Genomic DNA, 22,428 nt, shown 5'->3' with positions numbered 1-22,428 from the left:
CTCTACATAAATTAGTATGGAATCAAATAAGTATTGATAATATTTGCAGTTGTTTTTAACTAGAAACCAACCCTTTCTTCTTTCTTTTTATTATTTTTCATGGTAGTTACAGACAGAGCTTTTAAGCCAGTCGAGGGAAAGTATATTATTTCCATCCCCCTTTTAAATACTCTATAAAGAACTCTATCATTCATAATAGCTTTGTTTACTGCGTAGTACAGCATGTTCTAATTATCACCTCTGCCTCACTAACCATACGGTTTATATTCTCACACTCATCAGTTATTTTTATGCCCCCTGCAGAAATGAAGAGAACATTAATAAGAATATTTTTTTCAGGATATCATTTTGGGTGAAATTACAAGAAATAATGTGGTAAAGCACAAAAATTCAGCTTTGCTTTAACATCTCCCTGGATAAATTTGTCCCTTCTTTCTTTTTTTTTCTTTTTCTTTTTCTTTTTCTTTTTCTTTTTCTTTTTCATTTTCTTTTTCTTTTTCTTTTTCTTTTTCTTTTTCTTTTTCTTTTTCTTTTTCTTTTTCTTTTTCTTTTTCTTTTTCTTTTTTTTTCTTTTTCTTTTCCTTTTCCTTTTCCCTTTTCTTTTCCTTTTCCCTTTTCTTTTCCTTTTTCTTTTTCTTTTCTTTTTCTTTTTTCTTTTTTCTTTTTCTTTTTTCTTTTTTCTCTTTTTCTTTTTCTTCTTTCTCTTTCTCTTTCTCTTTTGCGTCCGTCCTTCCTTCCTTCCTTCCTTCCTTCCTTCCCTCCTTCCTTCTCTTCTGTCTCTTCTTTCCATTTTTTCTTTTCCATTAAGTAGTTAGAAATATAAAATTAATTAGATTTATTTTCAGATGTATTTTCTATCAATAACCTGTCTGCAAATGCACAACAAACCCAATTCTCTTTAGTGCTGTTACTCTCATTATAAGGTATTCTTGACCTTCACTAGAGGCCAGTGGTGCAGCTATTACATGTGCCAATGTTCAGAGGTACAAAGGCTGCCCAGGGCAAAGGCTTTTAGTAACCCATCTCTAAAGGTGGTAGAAGATGGAGGTAAGTAGTAATAACTAATTTGAAAAAAAGTCCTATTTTGACTTTTTTGTTAGCACCCATACCCACCTTGCATTTCACTTAGGAAATCTAATGGACAATGTTTATTGGCTTATCTGTATAACTCTTGTTATCACTAAATGTACAATTTGCCTGTGTACTTTATCCAGCAGTCAGATCTATCTAGACTTCTTGGAAACAGCTGCAAATATTTAGTCCATATTTAACCTCAAAGAAGAACCTAATGACATAAAAACTATTACTATCATCAGATGTACATGTATATATGTTTATATAATACACAGACATGTACATACATCCATGATATTTGTATTACTTGTCATGAAAAAGGGGATGCCTTTTTATATTTTCTGATAAGAAAATAATATTACCAACAAGAATGAATTGTGTGCCTTTTGTCAGTTAGGCTTGTTGGTGTATCTCTCTGACACCTCTGGATATGAAAGTTCACCAGATTCAGAAAATATATACCATATTAAAAAAAAAAATAATGTGGAACTAAACTGGACAAAAGTGATTCTACTTCTGTATTATATTATTCATTTATATTTTAACAGAAATGTGAAAGACTAAAAAATTAACACAATAAACTTACAAAAAGCCCCCAAAATTGCTATTGATATACTCATTCATAGCAGAAGGAATGGTTCGCAGATTAGCAGACTTCAGGTCATTTTAAACAATTGTCCTGATCTTCACAGGGGAAATAAATGAATTTCACCAGCTACTTCCTATTTTAAAACTATTTTGAGAAATATATTTATCTTCATTTTTATGTCTTTAAGTGCTGGAGAAACCAAGACTCTTCCATTGCTGAATTTTGTTTGGGGGGGGGAAAGTGATGGAGGGAGTCCTTTATTATCTTCTCTGTAAAGAGAAAAGTTATTTATGCATGCACCATGTAGTAAAACTACAAGTACTTTCCAGACTGACCTGGCTGTATGTATGGAAGTTCTGCTCCAGAGGTCCTACAGATATATTACAGTAGCATGGTACCCAACCCAGCAAGCATTGTATTTAGGGGCATACCAAAAAGCTCAAGGAACAGACAGAATAGTTTATTGTCTGTGTGACTTTTCTTTATAGAATATGGTTTTTGGAGAGTTGCAGTTGCTGTTTCCCAAATGAGAATAAATTTCAGGTAAACAGCCATTCTGTGATTCCCAGCAGCGTTATGCAGTTTGACCACACATTGACTGCATTGTACAGCCCCATATTCTGCAGGAGAGACCAAATTCTGTCATCTCATTGCTAAATAGAAATTAACTAAGAGATACACAGTCTCCCCTTTGCCTTTTTTTAAAACTATTTTGTGATGAAAAATCCTGCAGGATTTTTCCATGCTGTACATACTGAGACCAGAACGTTAATAATTACCCTCATTGCATAAGCAATGCACACATGAAGCCTGGGCACAAGAAATCTAATTCTCCAACTGAGAGATTCAATCTCATAACACAGAGCCAGTTGCCATAGTTGTTGCTCACACAAAATAAAGTTTACAGTCCTCTTGTCCCTCTGATTTCTATGGGCCAATAATGGGACTAAATTGATGCACAAGGACATAATGAAAAAAAAATCAAACACAAAGTAGCCTTTGATATAAACAGCTTCTTTTCATCAACTCTGAAAACTGGCTGCCCATCATTGATATAGTCAATTGGGCCTGAAAATAAAAGTATCACTACAATTTCCCCATTTTCTCCAAATACAAAAGAAAAATATAATTGTCTCATTAAATCTTGCAAATAAATTCAACTCGTTGTCTTGAACAAAAATGATGACATAGCTAACCAAAAAATCTCCAACACCAGTACGAAATGGTAATGACAAGTGAAAATGAATAAATAAATGCAGCTATATTTAAAGGGAAAAAGCACGCGAAGCATTTATTTAGTATATAAAAATCTGCAGAACATCCTTCCAATCACTATGTCTGTATGAAAAGCCAGTCATATATAAAGAGTTTTATTTTCTTCTGTAGAAAAGAATTTAGTTGCTGAGGACTTTTTTCTTCCTAACTAGCTGTCAGCTGTTACTGTCAGCAGTGATTAAACATAAGCAGGAGTTGTGATTCATCAACGGCAGATAGAATCATCACGGATGTAAAGTATTCTTTGTTCCAAGGTCAGATCTCGTATGAAGCTAGGACAACTTTATGCGCCAATCCCTGTGTCTGGTTTATTTATGGTAATTCATTTACTGTCATATCATTACAGAACAAGAATAAAATTTATATGCAATTGGAGAAATATGTTCAGAAAACATGGGGAGGATGAAGTGTGTGTATACGTATGTGTGTGTGTTTTATGAACAATATGGTATGCTGGATCTATGGCTATGCACATACATTCTGGTGTGCATATTAATGCTTTGTATCTATAGAGAACCTGGTGTATTTAGAGGTCTCGGAACAGCTTAGAAGTATTACAATATTCCTCCCCTGGGCATTGCCTTGGCATGTTTCTTAACCAGTAAACTCCTCAAGAAGTGTCACTTACCAGATCTTTGTACACTACCTAAAACAACAGGCCTCTTACCGGGATGAACATCTCTAGGCATTTTTAATACCTGCTTAATAATAATAATTACAGATGGCTAAAATGAGGTATGAAGAGATTAAGTGATTTGTTGGACTATGCACAGCAAGAAAATGACTAAGTGGGGAATATGCCCCGGGATTCTGCGTTCCTAATCCTATGTCTCAGCTAGCAAATTTGTAATTCCAGAGAAGCTGAGAAGAGGATTTGATCTTTATGTCTCAAGATCTCATCTATCCACCACAATCTCTAGCAAACAAAGACTAACTGAAACAGTAAGATTTATTTTCCCCTGTTATTAATGCTTGAAGATTGTTCTCTGCATATTCCTAAGTATTCCACGTTCTCCTTGGATAGGTAGAAAGGCTATGAGATATATAGAGAGATAAAAAATGCTTCATTAATGCAGCTGAGAAATGGATTAGACAGTCTGAGACCTTCAAGACTTTTTGAAACTAAACGGAAATCATCAACAAGTGAGTCATAGGAATCAAATTTTTATTTCATTTTTCAATACTAAATTCATGGCCTGCTAATGTCCAAATTCAGGCAGATTTATGCTTATTTGTTATATACTCTTTCTAATTGTTTCCACCAAAGAGAGATGTTGAAATAAAATAATTGGGGATTTATTTATTTGTTTAATCTGAATTCCTATATTTTCATGATTCATAGGCTTTTGGGGATAGAAAGAAAGGTTATGATTATGATATCTTACCTCCTTTATAACATACCTTAGAGAAATTACTTTAGTAATTCTTGCAGAAATTATTCCTGGCTATCCAGTAAACCATCACTACCAACAATAGTAATCCAACAATAATTAAATAGAATTATCTATTTCTTTTTAATTTCTCTTTTAGGAAAAGAGAGAAAGGAGAGGAGAGGAGAGGAGAGGAGAGGAGAGGAGAGGAGAGGAGAGGAGAGGAGAGGAGAGGAGAGGAGAGGAGAGGAGAGGAGAGGAGAGGAGAGGAGAGGAAGGAAGGAAGGAAGGAAGGAAGGAAGGAAGGAAGGAAGGAAGGAAGGAAGGAAGGAAGGAAGGAAGGAAGGAAGAAAAAAAAGGGAGAAAGGGAGAAAGAGAGACAGAGAAGAGAGAAAGGGAGAAAGAAATAGAGAAAGACAGAAAGACAGAAGGAGAGAAAGAGAAAGAGAGAGGAAGAGAGGAAGAGAGATAGAAAGAGAGGAAGAGAGAGAGGAAGAGTGGAAGAGAGAGAGAAAGAAAGAGAGAAAGAGAAAGAGAGAAAGAGAAAGAAAGAGAAAGAGAGAAAGTGAAAGCAAGAAAGCGAGAAAGCGAGAAAGCAAGAAAGCAAGAAAGCAAGAAAGCAAGCAAGAAAGAAAGACTCCTTCAGCTGACACCTACAGACATATAATCATACAGGGAATAATCAGTGACTTTGACTATTCATACATCTTAACTACAGGCAATGAAAAAGCAAAGAGAATGAGACATTGGCAGCCATTGTTTTCTCTGCCAAAAAGCCAAAGTTTGCTCATCTGATGCATACATCAGGCAGTTAGATACAAAAGTTTACAGCAGTGAGGATCGTTTTATGCATAATTCATGTCAAGAAAAAAGGGCTATATCTTCAGAGAATATTATGTTCATCAAATAATTTGACAATCCCTAATCAAGAGTCAGGAGAGGAGATACAAATGACCCTCATATGTTTGTTTTTTTTCCAAAAAAACCCCACAGAAGTCAGAAAAATGCTGGCAGAAGAGGATAAAGGGCAGAAAATAGCTGAAATTGGATGATGATGTGTTGGATTGAGACAACATATTACATTCTGGGATCTCAAAGCCCTTTCCAGACTTCAATTCACAAGGCTCCTTGAAGAAGTTATGTATCATTATGAGTATTTTTGGGATAATCAAACTGATAAGCAGAGTGTCATGACTCATTTATGTAATGCGCTAACTCTCAGGAGAGCCAAACACAGAATTCGGATCCTGGGGTTTTTGAATACCTTATGCAGTAATTACAGATGTAGTCAAAGGTCAAAAAATCTTTCTTTCCCTAACAAACTTGGGAATAATATAGGGGCTTGCTCAATTTTGTGGGGTTTGGTTGGTTGGTTGGTTGTTTTGGTTTTGGTTTTGTTTGTTTTTCTCAATTCTTTCAAGGATCCTCAAGGAAACTGTCCTTGTCAGGCACCCTTTGAGTGGCTATGGTGGGACCTTATCTACTGAGTTTTTTCTGTTGCTATGGATGTTTCCTTTCCTTTACCACAGCACAAGACATAGGCTGTTCACAAGGTGTTCCTGGAAATGATACCAAACCTCCTCCTTGACCCAATATTATATCCTTTATGCCATGATTCTCTGTATATGAAGTACAAGCTTTCCCAGAGCTCCTATTACAGTCAGCCTCTCTCTCTTGTGATATACCTTCCTTTCACATTCCTAAGCATCCTTTTCCCCTGCATTATTGCTCTCAAATGTAGTGAATTTCTAACTCCTAACATTAAAATATGAATTCTCTGTTCTGTTGGTTGTAAATTTTCTACTCTCCAGATTTGAACCCCTTTAGACAAATTTGGCTGGATTCCTAAGTGTCAGCTGTCTCGGGTCATTTCCACTTGAATAGGACCGGGAGAAGTTGAGTAACCCTATGCAGTCATTCGGGTCTCTACTCCCAACACAGAGCACAAGGAAGCAGTTCACTCCCACCCCTGAAGTCAATCTATAAAGAAAACAGGATTAATAAGTAGAACAAGTCACGCATAATATTTCATTAAAACCATTTGGAAATCAGTAGTGTTTTACACGCTATTGTTCAGTCATCCTGAGCTTGCCGTAGGCTCACGATCGTGGCTGCCTGTAGAACACATTTCATTCTTCAAAGTTATCATTGCTCTTCTTCTGCATGTCATTTGACTCCAATGGAGACCGAAAGACATATATCAGACCTTCAGCAGTATCCCATTGAGAGTTCTCATGGCACTTCAGTCACTTAGGCATGATCTATGCTCTCAACAGTTAAAGATAATGACTTCAGGAATAATCTTTCATAGGTTTTATATTAAATGAGACTAAAGTGCAAGCAGGGTATTAAAGTACCTTGTTATTTGCAGAGTGCTTAGAGTAACCTTAAATATGGAGATGATCAAATTTCATGACCTTTATTTTTAATTTTTCCTTTTTTTTTTCCCTCTTGTGTGTGAAAGTCTGGCATGTATGCATACTTCATCCGGACAGGTACACGGGCACCCATAACGAGGGTGTATGTGCATATATACACAAGCTGTATATTGGGTAGCACGAGTAGCTCTGTCCTTTAAACACTGCATAGAGAATATTGCAGCCTACATATTCAGCTGGGTCCATTTTCTTAACTTCATTTGATATCTGATTTGCATTACAGTGATCTGAGCTTTCAACTCAGTCAGGTACAACATTTTTGGCAAGGAAAAAGAAACAGAGGCCTAGATAGTGTCTTCATGGGTCTCTGTGATCACAGAATTGGGCCTTTCACCTTTCAGTTAGATACAGAATTATTCTCTGCTCCTTCTCCCAACAGCAGTGATCTGCACCGTTAAACAGCCACTGTATTGCATGCCACCACTGACTGCATTTCGATCATGCCGAGGCAACTTATTTGCAGAAACAATGCACTGTGTATAAATGCATATGTATACATGCACACGCACACAGACATATCACAGAACTGATAATGATACCCCTGTGATGAATTGCACAGTCAGGTAGAATTTAAGTTGTTGGTTTTAATGTTCAGAATAAGCTTCAAAAAAGCTAAGTTCCATTTATAGCTTTTTTATAGAACAATACACTAATTTGATCTTGCTTCCCCCACTTACTATTAAATGACCTACATAGCCAGCTGATACAATTTCATGGGCAAAGGAAAGATGTATTTTGTGGTACATTACAAAATATTTGTGTTTGATTTATTTTAAATAGAAGTATCTGTGAAGCTGCGTGACTATTTCACGTATTAGAAAGACTCCTGTCAAGTATAAAGGTGATTCAGTCAGAAAAAGGCAATTTACCCCGTGATTTTTCACATGGAGCTCAATAACAGAATGAATATTCCAAGTATAATGGAATATACAGTGCAGTGCCAGCACTGTCAACCTTTGCTGCTCCACTGCTCGAATTTTCCCACACCGCATTTACAATTTCCTCCCTCTGTGCATAGGGAACATCTTCATGAATACCTACAAAGCCATGTCACCACTTCTTTCAAATTCTTCCTTCGCTCTACACAGCAATGGCTTGTTAGAAACACATCTAAAGTACTTATGCAGCCAGTTGCATGTGCTTGTAGAAAAGGTAGTCACTTCTTTATGTAACTAACTCATGTCACGTAGAGTTATCTCACCTGCTACTTCTGCACCTCCTCCCTTTGCCATCCTCACTTCTTGTCTCTCATTTTACACTTAAATGATAAGCACCTTTGGGGAAAAAAAACCATCTGGTAAGATTTAGGTCTGCCGAATGTACAGTGCTGAAGGACCCAGACCTCAAAGCATTGTGTGCAACTAAATAATAATGTCAGTAACAACAAACTCTTATGTGCTCTGGCTCCTTAAGGCTGATAACTCTCACCAGTTCAGGCTTCAGAAAACTACTAATATGGGCTGACATAACAAATTAACAACAAGGGAAGTTCACAAAAGGGCAATCCAGCCAAAGCCTGCCAAAGATATTAGCATTCATTTTACAACCTTGTCTCCAGTTTGTGCAAAGTTGATGGTTGGAGGTTACACTTTCATTAAAAATTGACAACATTTTAAATGCTAATCAAAACCACTTGTCCTTTCTATCTCTATTTATCTTGGGGTGGGGAGAGGAGAGTTAAAAACAAAAAAAAAAAAAAAAAAAAAACCAGAGGGATAGTGGGAGGGAAGAGAAACAAAACATAAAAGAAACCTGACTTTGAACTGCAACAAATAGTGTCTCACATCTCTCCCTCCCTCCTTCTGTGCAGGACAGATAAGAGCTATGCAGATTGAGTGTCAGGACCTCAGCGGCAAGGGGGGAAGCTCAGTTTCTGGAGTTCAGGATGCTCTTTGCAAGAAGAGAAGGTAAAAGGCTGCAAGTCTGGGAGGCAGGAGGAACAGAAGAGGAGGCAGTAGGGCAAGCTTTTCACTGGCAATATCGCTGTAAGATTTTCACAGAGGAAAAAAAAAGGTAAAGAGAAGGAAAATAACAGACTGGAAAACTGACCAAATAAATCTAAAAATAATGTATATTTATAGAATGTAAAATATTGATCGGAACCAATCCTGAGGCACAAGTAATATCTAAGTGCAGGCTTAAGATAGTAGCTAACTGGGAAATACTAAGACATTTCTGTTGCAGTTAGAAATATTCTGGGAGAAGAGAGGAAGATAACCCTTAAGGAAAAAAAAAAAATAATCAAGCATTTCTGTGCAAAACTCTCTCTTTTTTTTTTTTTTTTAGATTATTTTCATTTATAAGCATGCTTATAACTTTTTCTTCTCAGAAAATAAATACAAATTCATGAAACAAACATAAAATAAATTTTAAAATGTGCAGTCAACCTTTTGAAACTTGATCAACTTGAAAATATTCATTTACCCCAAAAAAGTCTTCAAATAAGAAAACATAATAAATTAATAAATAAAAAGAGATACTTTTTTTCTGAGCAGTTATACTCCGGCTCCTCTGAAGCAGTTGTGTAAGAGTGAATTACAGGGGAACTGTCTGTGATGTGGCTGTTCCAGTTAAAGTAGCAACCATTGTACGATCAAGTTGTAATCTCACATATACCCTCAGAGATAAGTGTGAATTGTTGCTAGATAACAAAAATAAAAATACAGTGGAATGCATACCTATAGCTATACCTATTTCTATACATTTGCTTCCTTTTGTTTTCTACCTAAGTATAAACCATATTTTCAAATCTTTCTCTCTGTAGCTAGACTTTTAGCTTTTAATTGGTCTCCTAAATTCATGTTTTCAATGTCTAAAATTAAGTGTTTATAAGCATAACTTTAGGCAACAAGTCAGAACAAAATAAGTTCAACTTCTGATTTGCTGCAAGAGTATTCATTTAACTTCAAAGAAACCGTGGCAGTTTGTATTACATCAGAACCCGATCCTACAGTTTTACTGTATTCCTTACTCCAGAACTCAATATATGGATGTAAAATATTTAAATAATAGTAACCCAAGACAAATTTAAGCAATCTGAACAGATTAGATTTTTTTAATATTTGTTTCCTACTTTCAGAACATCCTTCCTTTTTTTAAAAAATTTTTTTTTTTTTTTTTAGTGACATTATGGCATTTAAACCAAAACAAAATAATTAAAAAGAATCCCAACCAACCAAGCGAATAAAACACCTAATACATTGGACTTTTAGCCAAATTTCTATGCAATCAGCCTTTTATAAATTCCACTTCTACTCTTCCATTGGATCAAATATTCTTTATATCCTGGTTGAAATACTATAAGATGTTCCTGGATGCTGCTAAATGCTATATTTCATACCCCAGAAGCGGCAGCTTTTCAACAGAATGTTTATAAAGTGTTTCAAGATTTCTGTAGGATGCTGTATGAAATAAGAGATGCTATTATTCTGAAATCTTAGTCAGCCATGGAATTAGGATCCCAAAGCAGGGACTGAAATAAATATGCCCTTTAGAGGGGGAGAGAGAAGAGAGGGAAAAAGGATTAAATTAATAATATTTCAAGGATTTTTTATTTTAAATTAAAATGCATGGTTTAGACCATATTTCAATTATCAGCTCAACATTACTCTTTAAGCAAATGACTAGAGTTAACGAGAGAGCTACTACATATTGAATACATTGATTTTCTGCTTGGTGTAAACTCTAAATAGCCGATTAGAAAGCTGTGAATCAGAAGGACTCAGTGTACCTAATATACCCAGCAATAAATTACAAGCTGAAAGCCGTACAAATCTTTGAAGGAGAAATGTATTCTAAGCACATGACTATGAAACTTAAATGTAGAAATGTTAATGGCAAACCTGCCCTATCTACCAATTTAAGAAATAGTGCACATTTTGATATGCATATCAAGCTAATGCAGAAAACTATAGAGCTTAGAGGGATAAAGATACCTCAGATTTGTTTAAAGGGAAAATATTACTGTGAAATGAATGCTTAATCGAACAACATCTGATAGGGTGTTCACGGTGTCTACTGTTTTCGTCCTTCCCCATCATCATCACACTGGCTCATCTAGTGTCATGCCCACGCAAACCAGAAACTGATTTTGAACACTGCATAACTGGGCTAAATTCACCCTTGGAGTAATTGTGAAGCCAATGTAATTTTATCAGAACTGAGCAAGAATGTATGATTTGAGGTTTCTATAAACAGATGATCGAGATGAACTATTCAGAACAAAAGGGGAATAGCTGTTCTTTATTTAAAGGTGGGGTACTACTTTACTGATAGACTGGTGACTTGGAGACTCAAGTGCTTCTAGCTAGCCGTCTGTCACATTCTTATTCTAAACAACCTATCTGGCTGTCCATCTACTTTAATTAGTTGTCTACCTGTACCTCATGGTCCTTCCTAATAGCTGTATCTGTCTATCTGCTACATCTGGTTGTATTACATCTATCTGATCCTTACAAAGGTGCTATCCATCCATCATATACATACAGTACTTCTGCTGTGTCAATCAAAGTCAACCTCAGCTTTCCGTTTAACGTCTAAATGGATGACTGTTGATAATTTTTTAATTCCCTGGGACAGGACCCATTTTTTTACTTCACGTATCCACATTACTTATCACTTATTCTGGCCCCGAATCCTGACATGGAGCTCTTCTTTCACTACAATAACTACAGTAGATCAGCAGCAGTCTTCACATTAGGGACGAAGACTTCATCTGTCAAGACCTACAGGTTGTTCCGTGTTCTCCCTGCTTTCCTTCTGCTGACTAAAGAACTAGGCAAGCAAGAACTGGGGAAGTTTTTAATTTTAATATAACACTAATTTACAACTTCAGTACTTTCAGATTGATAAAGAATAATGTTCTGAACATTCTGATATTATATTTAAGTTGTCCAAATACACTTGTAAAGTGCAGGATTGCTCCCCCTAACTTTAGAACTCCAATAGTTTGTTCTCTAAGTTTCTGTAAGTTGTCTTTGTTGAAAAAAGAAGCTGCTACTCCCAGAAGGTGATTCCTATGTTATTTTTGGCATCCAGCTTAGGATGGAATGAACACCATTCTGTATTTTTCTTTTTTCACTGCCTATAGACAGAAGCTAGTGAACTGGCTCAGGGTACGCAAATACTTTCTAGACAAGTATCATAAGGCAGAGTAAGCCCATACCTATTGTCACGAGGTTAAATAAAAATGGAAGTAACGTTTCATGTAAGTGGTTGGTTCTAGCTGTAAAAGTTCAAAAGCTCAAGCTTTAAATGCAAGTCCTAACAGAACGTAGTTGCACCTTTTCTTCCTCCCTTTCTGCCCATTGTAAATGAATCTTGAACATCCTGGAAAATATTAGGTGTATTCCATACTTAGCTATTTTGAGAAGCTTATATTTATTTCTTTTCAGATTTCCAAGCTAATGTCAAAATACAGTTGTTTATCAGGGATGGTAAGGTAAGTAATATATAATTGAACACCTATTGCATACCCTATCTATAGAAAGCTCAGCTGCTGAATTGTGTATGACTAAACTACCATTCCCTTGCAGGGGGAAAAAAAAAAAAAAAAAAAAAAAAAAAAAAGTGGGGGATTTTGTTTGCATTCTTAGTTTGATTTTGTTAGGAAAACAAAAATCTCTCCTCCCTCTCCTGGCCGCTCCATAGACAGGCTGACGCAGTGTGTTTATATGATAAAGCTGCAGTTCAGCAGCAACAAGCAGACCTTCAGAGGTGTATTCTAGGAAAGGCAAAGGCAAAGGCAAGGCAAGGCGTGTGTGTACGCAAGGGGTGACAAACGTGAGACAGTCTTGGAGAGGGCAGGGCAGGGCAGGGAAGGGAAGGGAAGGGAGAAGAGTTTGAGAACAAAAGCTCTGTTTAAATTCACAGCAGGCAACAATTTACCATGGCTTAATAATGTGTGACCAAGATATAACCACAGATAACCAGTGATGATATAGTCACAAAAGGGATAATCTCTATCACTTATTCAATACTAGTGACGCGTAGTTCATTGCAGTTTTTGCAAGACTAATGCTAGGGGGAAAAAAAAAAAAAAAGAGAGGAAAAAGAGGTGGTAATTCTAAACCACTGATCAGTTATAAAACGTAGTGATTCATTAGGATTTTGTATGTTTAGAAAAAATACTGTAGCAGAGCAATATCTATTTTGTGTTGTTTTAAAAGCTATGCAGCATGCCTAATAAAAACTCTTTACAAAAATATATAGCATTAATTGCAAAATTCTGTAATTAAAATATGTTTATTCTAAAGGAGTACAATTAATTTGAGCTCTGACTAGTAGGTTTCATAATTAATAATGAGTTGTGGTTTTTTCTTTTATCACTTATTAGGAGGATGAAATATAAATATCTTGCAAATCAGCTTCTGCCAAGGCTAAAGAAATAAATACAACTTATATAACATTCTGCTTCCTCTGAGGTCCTTGATCACTGAATTGCATTTATTTCCAGTCCAGAAGAACAGGCCTACTATCCTGTCTTAGGATCTATTGCATTTCAACTACATCTCCCTTGCATCAAAAGGCCATTAGACTATACAGAAACTTTTCAGAAACTAAATCTGCATTAAAAGTAGTGTGGTGTAATAGGAGTGTATCTACAAGGAAAAACAATTGCTGTGGGTGACCATACAGCCACGCCATATGCATTATGAACAGTTGCATCAGACCAGGACCAATTATATCCTGTGGATTGAACTACTGTTATTTAAGGTTGATACATATTGGTTGTGCATATTCTGGTTCATTTTTTTTTTTTTTTTTCCTAAAGGAACCTCATCCACATGCTCTGAGACTGCTTGGTAACACTAAGCGAAGCCTGGTACCCAGGGATGTGTTGTGGTTTGGCCTCAGCGGGCAGCTAAGTGCCGTGCAACTGCTGGCTCACTCCCCACCCTGGCAGGATGGGGGAGAGAATTGGAAGAGTAAAGGTAAGAAATCCTCATGGGTTGAGATAAAGACAGCTTCATAGCAAAAGCAAAAGCCGCTCATGCAGGCAAAGCAAGACAAGGAATTCATTCCCCACTCCCCATGGGCAGGAAGGTGTTCAGCCATCTCCAGGAAAGTAGGGCTCCATCACACTTAATGGTGACTCGGGAAGACAAACGCCATCACTCTGAATGTCCTTCCTTTCCTTCTTCTTCCCCCAGCTTGATATGCCGAACATGACGTCATATGGTATGGAATATCCCTTTGGTCAGTTGGGGTCAGCTGTCCCGGCTGTGTCCCCTCCCAACTCCTTGTGCACCCCCAGCCTCCTCGCTGGTGGGGTGGGGTGAGGAGCAGAAAAGGCCTTGGCTCTGTGTAAGCACTGCTCAGCAGGAACGAGAACATCTCTGTGTTATCAGCACTGTTTTCAGCACAAATCCAAAACACAGCCCTGTACTAGCTGCTATGAAAAGAATTAACTCTAATCCAGCCAAAACCAGCACAGGATGATAAAAAAGGTTAATTTCAACAGTGCAGTCTTGATGTCAAGTAAAATGCTGATATAGGTAGAGACTGACTGGTTCCTATATGGAGATCAAAGCCAGGCCTGACCATATCAGAACACATGTGGAATGCCACTTTCAGCCTGCTCAAAAACTGAAGAGTAGTATGGACAGAGGAAGGTATAGTAAAAAATACTTCTCTTTTCATTTTAAATCAATCCTGGCTGTAGTATTTTGGAAACTCAGCTACTGATTAATACATAAAACTTAAGGAGCAAGCAATTATGCCAGGTCATCTACTGTGCGTCCTACCACAGAGCAGAATCCATCACATCCAAATAATTCCTGAAAGGTGTTTTTCTAACTCATCCTTACTTGTTTTGTTTTTCTGAATCCTGAAGGACATCTTACCAAATGCAGTGTTAACATAATCTTCTTTATCTAAAGCTGCATTGAGATGTGCAGAGTATTTCATGCAAGGTGATCCTGCACACCCTTCACACCAGATATGGTTACATTCATGGTGGTAGATAGCTTCTAACATGATTTTTGACTTATCCAGATGGAAGATGACATATAAATGTAATCTTCTTTTATTTTGTTCTGGCAAAACAGGATTTAAAAGAAGAACAAGACTAGAGTTATATAAAAGATATTCTGAGATGCAATATAATGCAGTAAAGAATGACATCTTTCCATGGAATTGTTAAACCATTATACAGAACTTTATAGAAAATTGTATCCTTGCAATATATATTGGTTTTGAAAATCCTGTAGCAAGTTTATCATGCTCTGTTAGATTTTGTAGAATTTTCTTGTAAAACTAAGTGTAACACAATCAAGACAGAATACCCTTGGGGCTGGGGGGGGTGGGGGGGGTGGGGGGAAGTGGTGGACACACAGCAATGCTTACAATTACATTAGTAATAATATTTATCTTCACCATTGAAAAACTGTGAGTCTTTACAAACTTATGAATGATTCTGTAAAACTATGTCAGAGAATTGTCACTGGTCAGGATGTTTTTTCTATGATAAAGATGTATAAGTGATTCGGTTCTGCTGGTCTCTCAGACTGTTCCCTGATAACCTGCCAGCCAGTTTGAACCAAGTCTAATAAAAGGTTTAATATTGCAAAAAAGTGCTAAAGTCTCATTGATTTCATACAAATACATAGGTTTGTGAAGTGACAGATTCAAAATGGTGCTTCTCATAAATATTCACTTTTACTACAACCTCATTGTTACAAACCAGACAGTCTGTCCACAGACAGTCATGGAGAAGTAAGGGTTTTTTTGGGGGGCTGTTTGGGTTTTTTGGGTTTTTTGTTGTGGTTTCTGAGCTTGGGGAATATGTTAGCCTCACATTCCCAACCTTTCATCCAGAGAAACTGTTCTTTGTGAAGGCTGAGCTTCTCAGGAATTCTCATGATTCCACTAGCTTTCAAACAAACAGAAAGAACAAAATTCCAACAACGAATGATAAATCAATAATGTTCATAATTTTATGTGTTTGATGTAAAATTATGTAATGCATTTTAAAAGTTGTTTCTACTAGGATCATCTATTTTGAAAGTGTGATAGGCTATACAACTTCAACCTAATATTTAGTACTTCATGCTCAGCAATTCTCACTGAAAAAGAACACATTTACAAAAAAGATGCATAATATTTATTTATTTTTAAATAAAAATGATTGATAATTTGCCTTATTTGATAAAATGAACTAAAGACATCTTTTCCATTTAATTTTTCCCAATATAAACATCCAGCCAATTAATCTTTTAGTTGTAGGATGCTGATACATTATAGCTGATTTTGCAGCTGGTGGACCAAATTCACTGCTTGTGTAAGAGAAAGTAACTCCACTGGAGAAAATTAAGCTATGCCTGAGCTACCAAGAACTAGAAGCATCAGAAATCAGATGGCCAGTTATAAAGAGACTTCTAGTTAAAGATCCAGATATATGCAGAAATGTGTTGGCCTTTTGTTTTAGTATGTTTTACTGTGTCTAATTGGCTAAAAATAGATTCTTCTGATTTAAAAAAAAAAAAACAACAAAAAACAGAGAGACAGAGAAAAGATATGGATATTAACTATAGATTCCTTGGAATCTTATGATTTAGATTCACCTCTTGGTGTTAGTTATGGAATAGGTAATAGATATCATGATTCTCCTGTACACTAAATTATACATTATCCCATTGCAATCTGTTCAACTGTTTAATAGAAAGTAAATCTATACACACATGTCAAGATTTAAACAATTTATTAACACAGCTGCTGTTGCAGATTTCTGTAGCCTTATGCTAAACTCCGATTCCAGAAATGTTGGTGGTTCTCAGGAATCAAAAATACCTAAATCTTTAAAAGCTATTCAGTTATAGACATCAGATGCTATCAGTCCTCCTTTCATGCTTCTGACCACTGTAGGATCTTCTCAGGGTCACAAGTTTGGTTTTGTTTATTTTTGCTTGGGAAAGAGGCTACGGTGTAGTCAGGCTGACTGTCTCCCAGCACTCCCCATCCGCACTGAAAGTGCCCACTAATAGGTTTGAAATGACAGTACATTTGTCCTCTGGGGAAGATTAGGTAGAGCTGTGGAAGATTTCTGCTTCTCTCATACAGAAAGTTTTAAACCGGATGGTTTTCAGGAAGGAAGGGATTTTATGACCTTCTTATTGTCTGCAGAATGCCAGAAGCTTTTCAAAGTAATAGCAACCTGTGTAAAAGAGTGTATGAACCAAACCGAGCTTTTATTGCATCCAACACAGTCACGTTCCCCTTAACTTTCTGTAGTGGCGCATAAGCTTTCCAACTGCTTTGCTACTAAAAAACGTCATCAAGCAATGCTTTGCAAGAAGAAATTTACCTCCTGTATTGAACTGTCAGGAACCCAATTAAATACATATATGGGTGTGTGGTGGAGGAAGGTATAAATGAGGAACCATGATTAAGCTTTCAAAATTACAAAAGTTTGCTTTGTATGCCACAGCTATTCTAAAAAAACAACCAACCAAACAAACAAAACAAGCAACAAAAAACCCCCACAAAACCCCATGTGTTTTACATCATTTTACCTTCAATTGACAGAGAATTTACTGAGACTACATTTGAAAGACAAAGGATCTCCTTTTATGGGTCGTTCCTAAGCATTGTTTAAAAAGGAGCTCATGGCCTCATTGCGTGGCTTCTGCAGAGCCTGGCTGGGGCTCAATTTTCTGTGCGGCTGGGCTCTCTAGACTTCTGGTGGAGTTTATAAGAAATGAACATAGGCAGCAGTAATGAAGATTAGGCTCTTCAAATATCTCCAGTGGTGCTTGGGAAAAACATTCAGAATTCATGTTCACTTCTCAGAGACACTTTCAGGACCTCGGCTTCCTGATACGGGAAAGATTTTAGTTCATCGGGCACTTTTTTGCTCCAAATGATGGTTTAATTCAGAAGGAATAACTGTGAATATGTTTTCAGATGAGGGTCAGACTCAGAATTGGTCTCTGTTCCTGATCACACTGTCTGGTGCAGAAACATTTGGAAATACTAAAGCAATCACAAACTGGCCTGGTGTGTGAAAATGGCACAGTATACCCCAAAAAGAAAATAGGCCAGACCCTGGAAATGGTGAAAGTTTGCTTGCCCGGCACAGGAAACTACTGACAATTACTTGCATCGTCAGGCCACGGTCGGTATCTGCAGGTCCAAACAACACGGCTGCAGAACCGTTATCAGCATGTTGTTGTCACTACTAGCCCCAGGTTAAATTTCAAGCTTTGACAGTTGTGCTTAATTTCAGTTTGAGGCTATAAATCAGCCCCCGGAGAAGACCGTGAACATCAGTGAACTTTGTTCAGAAAGTTGTCTGCAGATGTGTTAAAAGAATAACTGTTGACTTGATTGTAGTTTTGTTATGCCAGTCTTTCGCCTGGAATCTCAAAGTAATGCTCCAGGTCCCTCGCTCTAATCACAAGCTTATGAAATTTAGTGAATGTTTCTGAAATGGCTTCTCTGTGTATTGAATGTCACTACTTCACTGCAGAGGTTCCTGATTTATACATCGATGGAATTTATTATTGTTGTTGTTGTTATAGTGACCTTGTATGAATTTTTGATCCATCATATTGAAAGCTAGATTGCAAAATGCAACGACAAGTACCCCCTACTGCATAAAAAGTCAAATGTGTTCTTGAAAAGTACAATGTACATAGAATGAGTCTAGGGAATTGACTGGCCCTTTTTGTTTGTATTTGTCATCTAGCGGGTTCAGCCCCTGAAGAGAATTGCCTCTGGACTCTAAAACTGGAATTAAGATGCATTTGACTTAAAAGCTGAAAAAGCTGCATACCTATATTATTTCTCTATTTGGGATAGTTACAATTCTTGCTTGAATAGTGCATCCATTTTCATGGCCAAAATTCTAAACAATGTGGAAAACCAAGATAGGTTTCAGAAAAAAGCCTTATGGATGACTAATGGATTAAACGTGCCTCATCATGAGACATTCAAGGTACTTGATCTATTCAGCTTATAAATAGGGGTGACATGACCATAGTTTATAAATATATTTCTTATAAATGTGAGAAACAGAATTTGAATAAGAGTTTAGCAACAAAATAAAAGTAAGATTGAGTGTCTGTAAGTTGAAGCTAGAGAAATTTGAACTATAAATAAAACTAAGGTTTAACAGGAAATGTAATGAACAATGTGTGGGAATGACATGTCAAGGGTTATGTTGGATTTTTCATCACTAGAAATGTTTAAATCAAGGAGTTACCTCAGCACTGGAAGAGGTTGTCAAGAGAGGCCATAGAATCTCCATCTTCAGAGATATTTGAAATGTGACTGGATATGACCCTGAACAACCTTATCTAACTCTGAAGTTCCCTCTAACTTGAAAGTTGGCCTTGGTTTGAGTCAGAGGTGTCTTCCATCAGAGGAAACGTCTGATATTTGAAACTTCATACAAGCTTCAGCTTGATCTTTCTTTTCATATGTCAAAGGACTTGTAGGTCAATACAGGAATTATGACCTTCAAAACCAGCAATGCCTGGGAAAAAAAACACCAAATCCTACCTTTTATGATACCTCTACCTGGGTGGCTTTTTCCTCTCTTCCCCCCTTCATTTCTTTCCCACCTAAGCAGCTCTGACTCTTTTGTACTGTCATTTGCTTTCCACACAGCATAAAATTGAAATAAAAGAAGCAGTAATAAATATCAAAAGAACTACTCAGCTTAGTAAATTGCCTCTACATAAGGTCCAAGCAAAGGCTTTTTCTGATACCCCTTCACTATTCGTTCCTGAACACTAGCAAATAGCATTACAAAAGGCCTGGGCTTGGACTCTTTCCTTGACTAACCTGGCTGAGCAGGGCATTAAAGAGCAATTTGTTCCTCTTTGTCTTCCTACTTCACTTAAGGACACCTACCTCAACTTCTTATCCAGATCTTCAACCCTCCAAATAGCCAGAGCTGCTTTCTGGGCTGAAAATTTCCCCTTTTCATCTATCAGACCTGACTGTTTAAACAGTAAATTGAGAGTCTGTTTCATGTTGAGAACCCAGTGTACATGCTGGGAAGTGGTGGGGTTTGCCTCTGAAACATTTGGTTGAGTGATTGGGTGCCTTGTTCTGGAACTTCCCCCTTTAGGGTAAGTTCTTAGAAATTGAGGATAAAGAATTACTCTAGAAATATTATTGACTGGCTGAAACTTGTAACTTAGCTTTTTCTAAAGCTCAAGTACTGAAATTACAGTCTCTGAGCAGTTCCGGTGGACAGATCAGGAGGGTACATTACTTTTCTTCCATCCTGTGACTAAGCACATAACCTTTCCTCTGTGTCTTAAATCAGACTGGGAGCATACAAACCTGCTTGATAGTCTACATTTTTGAGCAGCAGAGGCAGAATGGAAGCAAAGCACTTGAAATGGTCCACTGGTTTCTGGCTGACAGCTCAGGTTCACTGTAGAGGCCTATTGTCTTAAAAGTGCTATGAAGTTTTGCAAAGCTTTGCTTTTTATACACATCTCCTAACGTAACAGAACTGTAAAGAAGCTGAACTTTAGAGAAGTAAACACTTATGGTTTTTGTATTAATGATCTGGTTTGTGTTGTTCCAGTACATTTCAAAAGTCTTTTGAAATTAAGACGACATATTTCATTGTATTCAGACAAAGAAATATGTTAGAAACAAGCTGTTAAAAAACCCCCCAAAAAACAAAAAAACAAACCCTGCATACTTTGAGAGTTATATTTAAAACATTAATTTGTTTTGTTTTGTTTCTGAAGATAACCCTCTAGTTAAAGCACAGCTGTTGGACTTGCAACAGCAATTAATTCAAGAAAAACCTATTGTAGTGTTTGGCATGAGGTCAGACTCGAAGATCAGAATGGTCCCTTCGAGATGTTAAATCTATGGATCTATGGTTCTAATGGTGGACTTGGCAGTGCTAAGTTAATGGTTGGACTTGATGATCTTAAAGGTCTTTTCCAACCTAAACAATTTCATGATCTATGAATCTATGAAAGAATCAGATGAGAAGCCTGACTTACATTCAGAGACTATCTTGAACATCCCATCGACGATGTGTCTGGCACAAATCCACAAAAGCAGGGGGAAAAAAAAAGATTTAATCTTTATATAAACACACACACATACATAGAGAGAGATATCCTTTTTGTTTCTCAAACAGAGCTTAAGGTTACAGTCTGTAACCATATCCCCCTTATTTTCTCTTTCTCCCTCTCTCTCTCTTTCTGTCGTTAGGTGTAACTGGATAGCTTGAAACTTAGAGACTTTCCCAGCAAAAGCTTTTTAAAAATCAAGAAGCCTGCATGAAATCCAGCAATGTGTGCTTGCAGCCCAGAAAGCCAGCCATAGCCTGGACTGCATCAAAGAAGCGCGATCAGCAGGTCAAGGGGCGTGACTCTACCCTCTACTCTGCTCTCCTGAGACCCCACCTGGAGTACTGCATCCAGCTCTGGGGCCTCCAACACAAAAAGGACATGGAGCTGCTGGAGCGAGTCCAGAGGAGGGCCACGAAGCTGATCAGAGGGCTGGAGCACCTCTCCTATGAAGACAAGCTGAGACAATTGGGCTTGTTCAGCCTGGAGAAGAGAAGGCTCCAGGGAGATCTAATTGCAGCCTTCCAGTATCTGAAGGGGCCTACAGGAAAGCTGGAGAGGGACTGTTTACAAGGGCATGGAGTGACAGGACAAGGGGTAATGGGTTTAAACTTTAGATTAGATGTTAGAAAGAAATTTTTCCCTGTGAGGGTGGTGAGGCCCTGGCACAGGTTGCCCAGAGAAGCTGTGGATGCCCCTGGCTCCCTGGAAGTGTTCAAGGCCAGGTTGGATGGGGCTTTGGGCAACCTGGTCTAGTGGAGGGCGTCCCTGCCCATGGCAGGGGGGTTGGAACTAGATGGGCTTTGAGGTCCCTTCCAACCCAACTCATTCTATGAATCTATGATTCTATGAAACATTTTGGCTTCTGTCAAACACTGCACTTCTATGAAAATACACTTCAAGCTACTGTTTGTACCTCTTCTACCATTCTGGATAACACAGTACAATCTTAATGATTCTCCCTCTGACGCCATCATTTTCTGTCACCATTCTCTCTTTCCTATACAAATCCAGGTTACTGCATGCCTTTCTGCCTATATTATATTCTGGGAATCTCCCTAGTTTGTCAGGTTTGTGTAAGCCTGATATATGTAGAGTAGTTCTTTTGATAAGGGGAGAGACGTAAAGCTGAACTTTGCTTCTCAAATAGACAACAACCCACACATATATCTGAGGCCACCTCAATCGTCCTAGGTCCACTTTCTGTGAGTTGGCTATGCCCCTTTGGGACTTGGGTGCTTATATCATAAGCCTTTTTTTTTATCTGCCTGCCTGATAATAAGCACTTCAGCATGGTGGACAGTGGAGAACACATTATTTAATTATTACCAAAAGCTATTAAAAATGTTGAGATAATTCCAGAAATTAAAAAAAAAAATTGGCTTTAGAGAAAAATCCATTTTCAACTGCTTCTCAGTGATATTGAAGAGTTGTACAGTATCTTCATAGGGTGCCATTTTCACACAAGCACATATTAAACTTGGACCCTCTCAACACTTTCCTGCTTCATACCTCAAGGTCTGATTCCACATGTATTTTCTTCCTCAGGGGAAGCACCAAGAAAAATTCCCACACTTGGGGACTCATTCCTGTGTTGTTGCTGTAGTTCATTATCTACTCAGCTGGGTCACCAC

The sequence above is a fragment of the Grus americana genome, chromosome Z (genome assembly GCF_028858705.1).
Source record: "Grus americana isolate bGruAme1 chromosome Z, bGruAme1.mat, whole genome shotgun sequence".
Lineage (NCBI taxonomy): Eukaryota > Metazoa > Chordata > Aves > Gruiformes > Gruidae > Grus > Grus americana.
The sequence above is the reverse complement of the archived record's forward strand: the minus strand, read 5'-3'. Positions refer to the sequence as shown.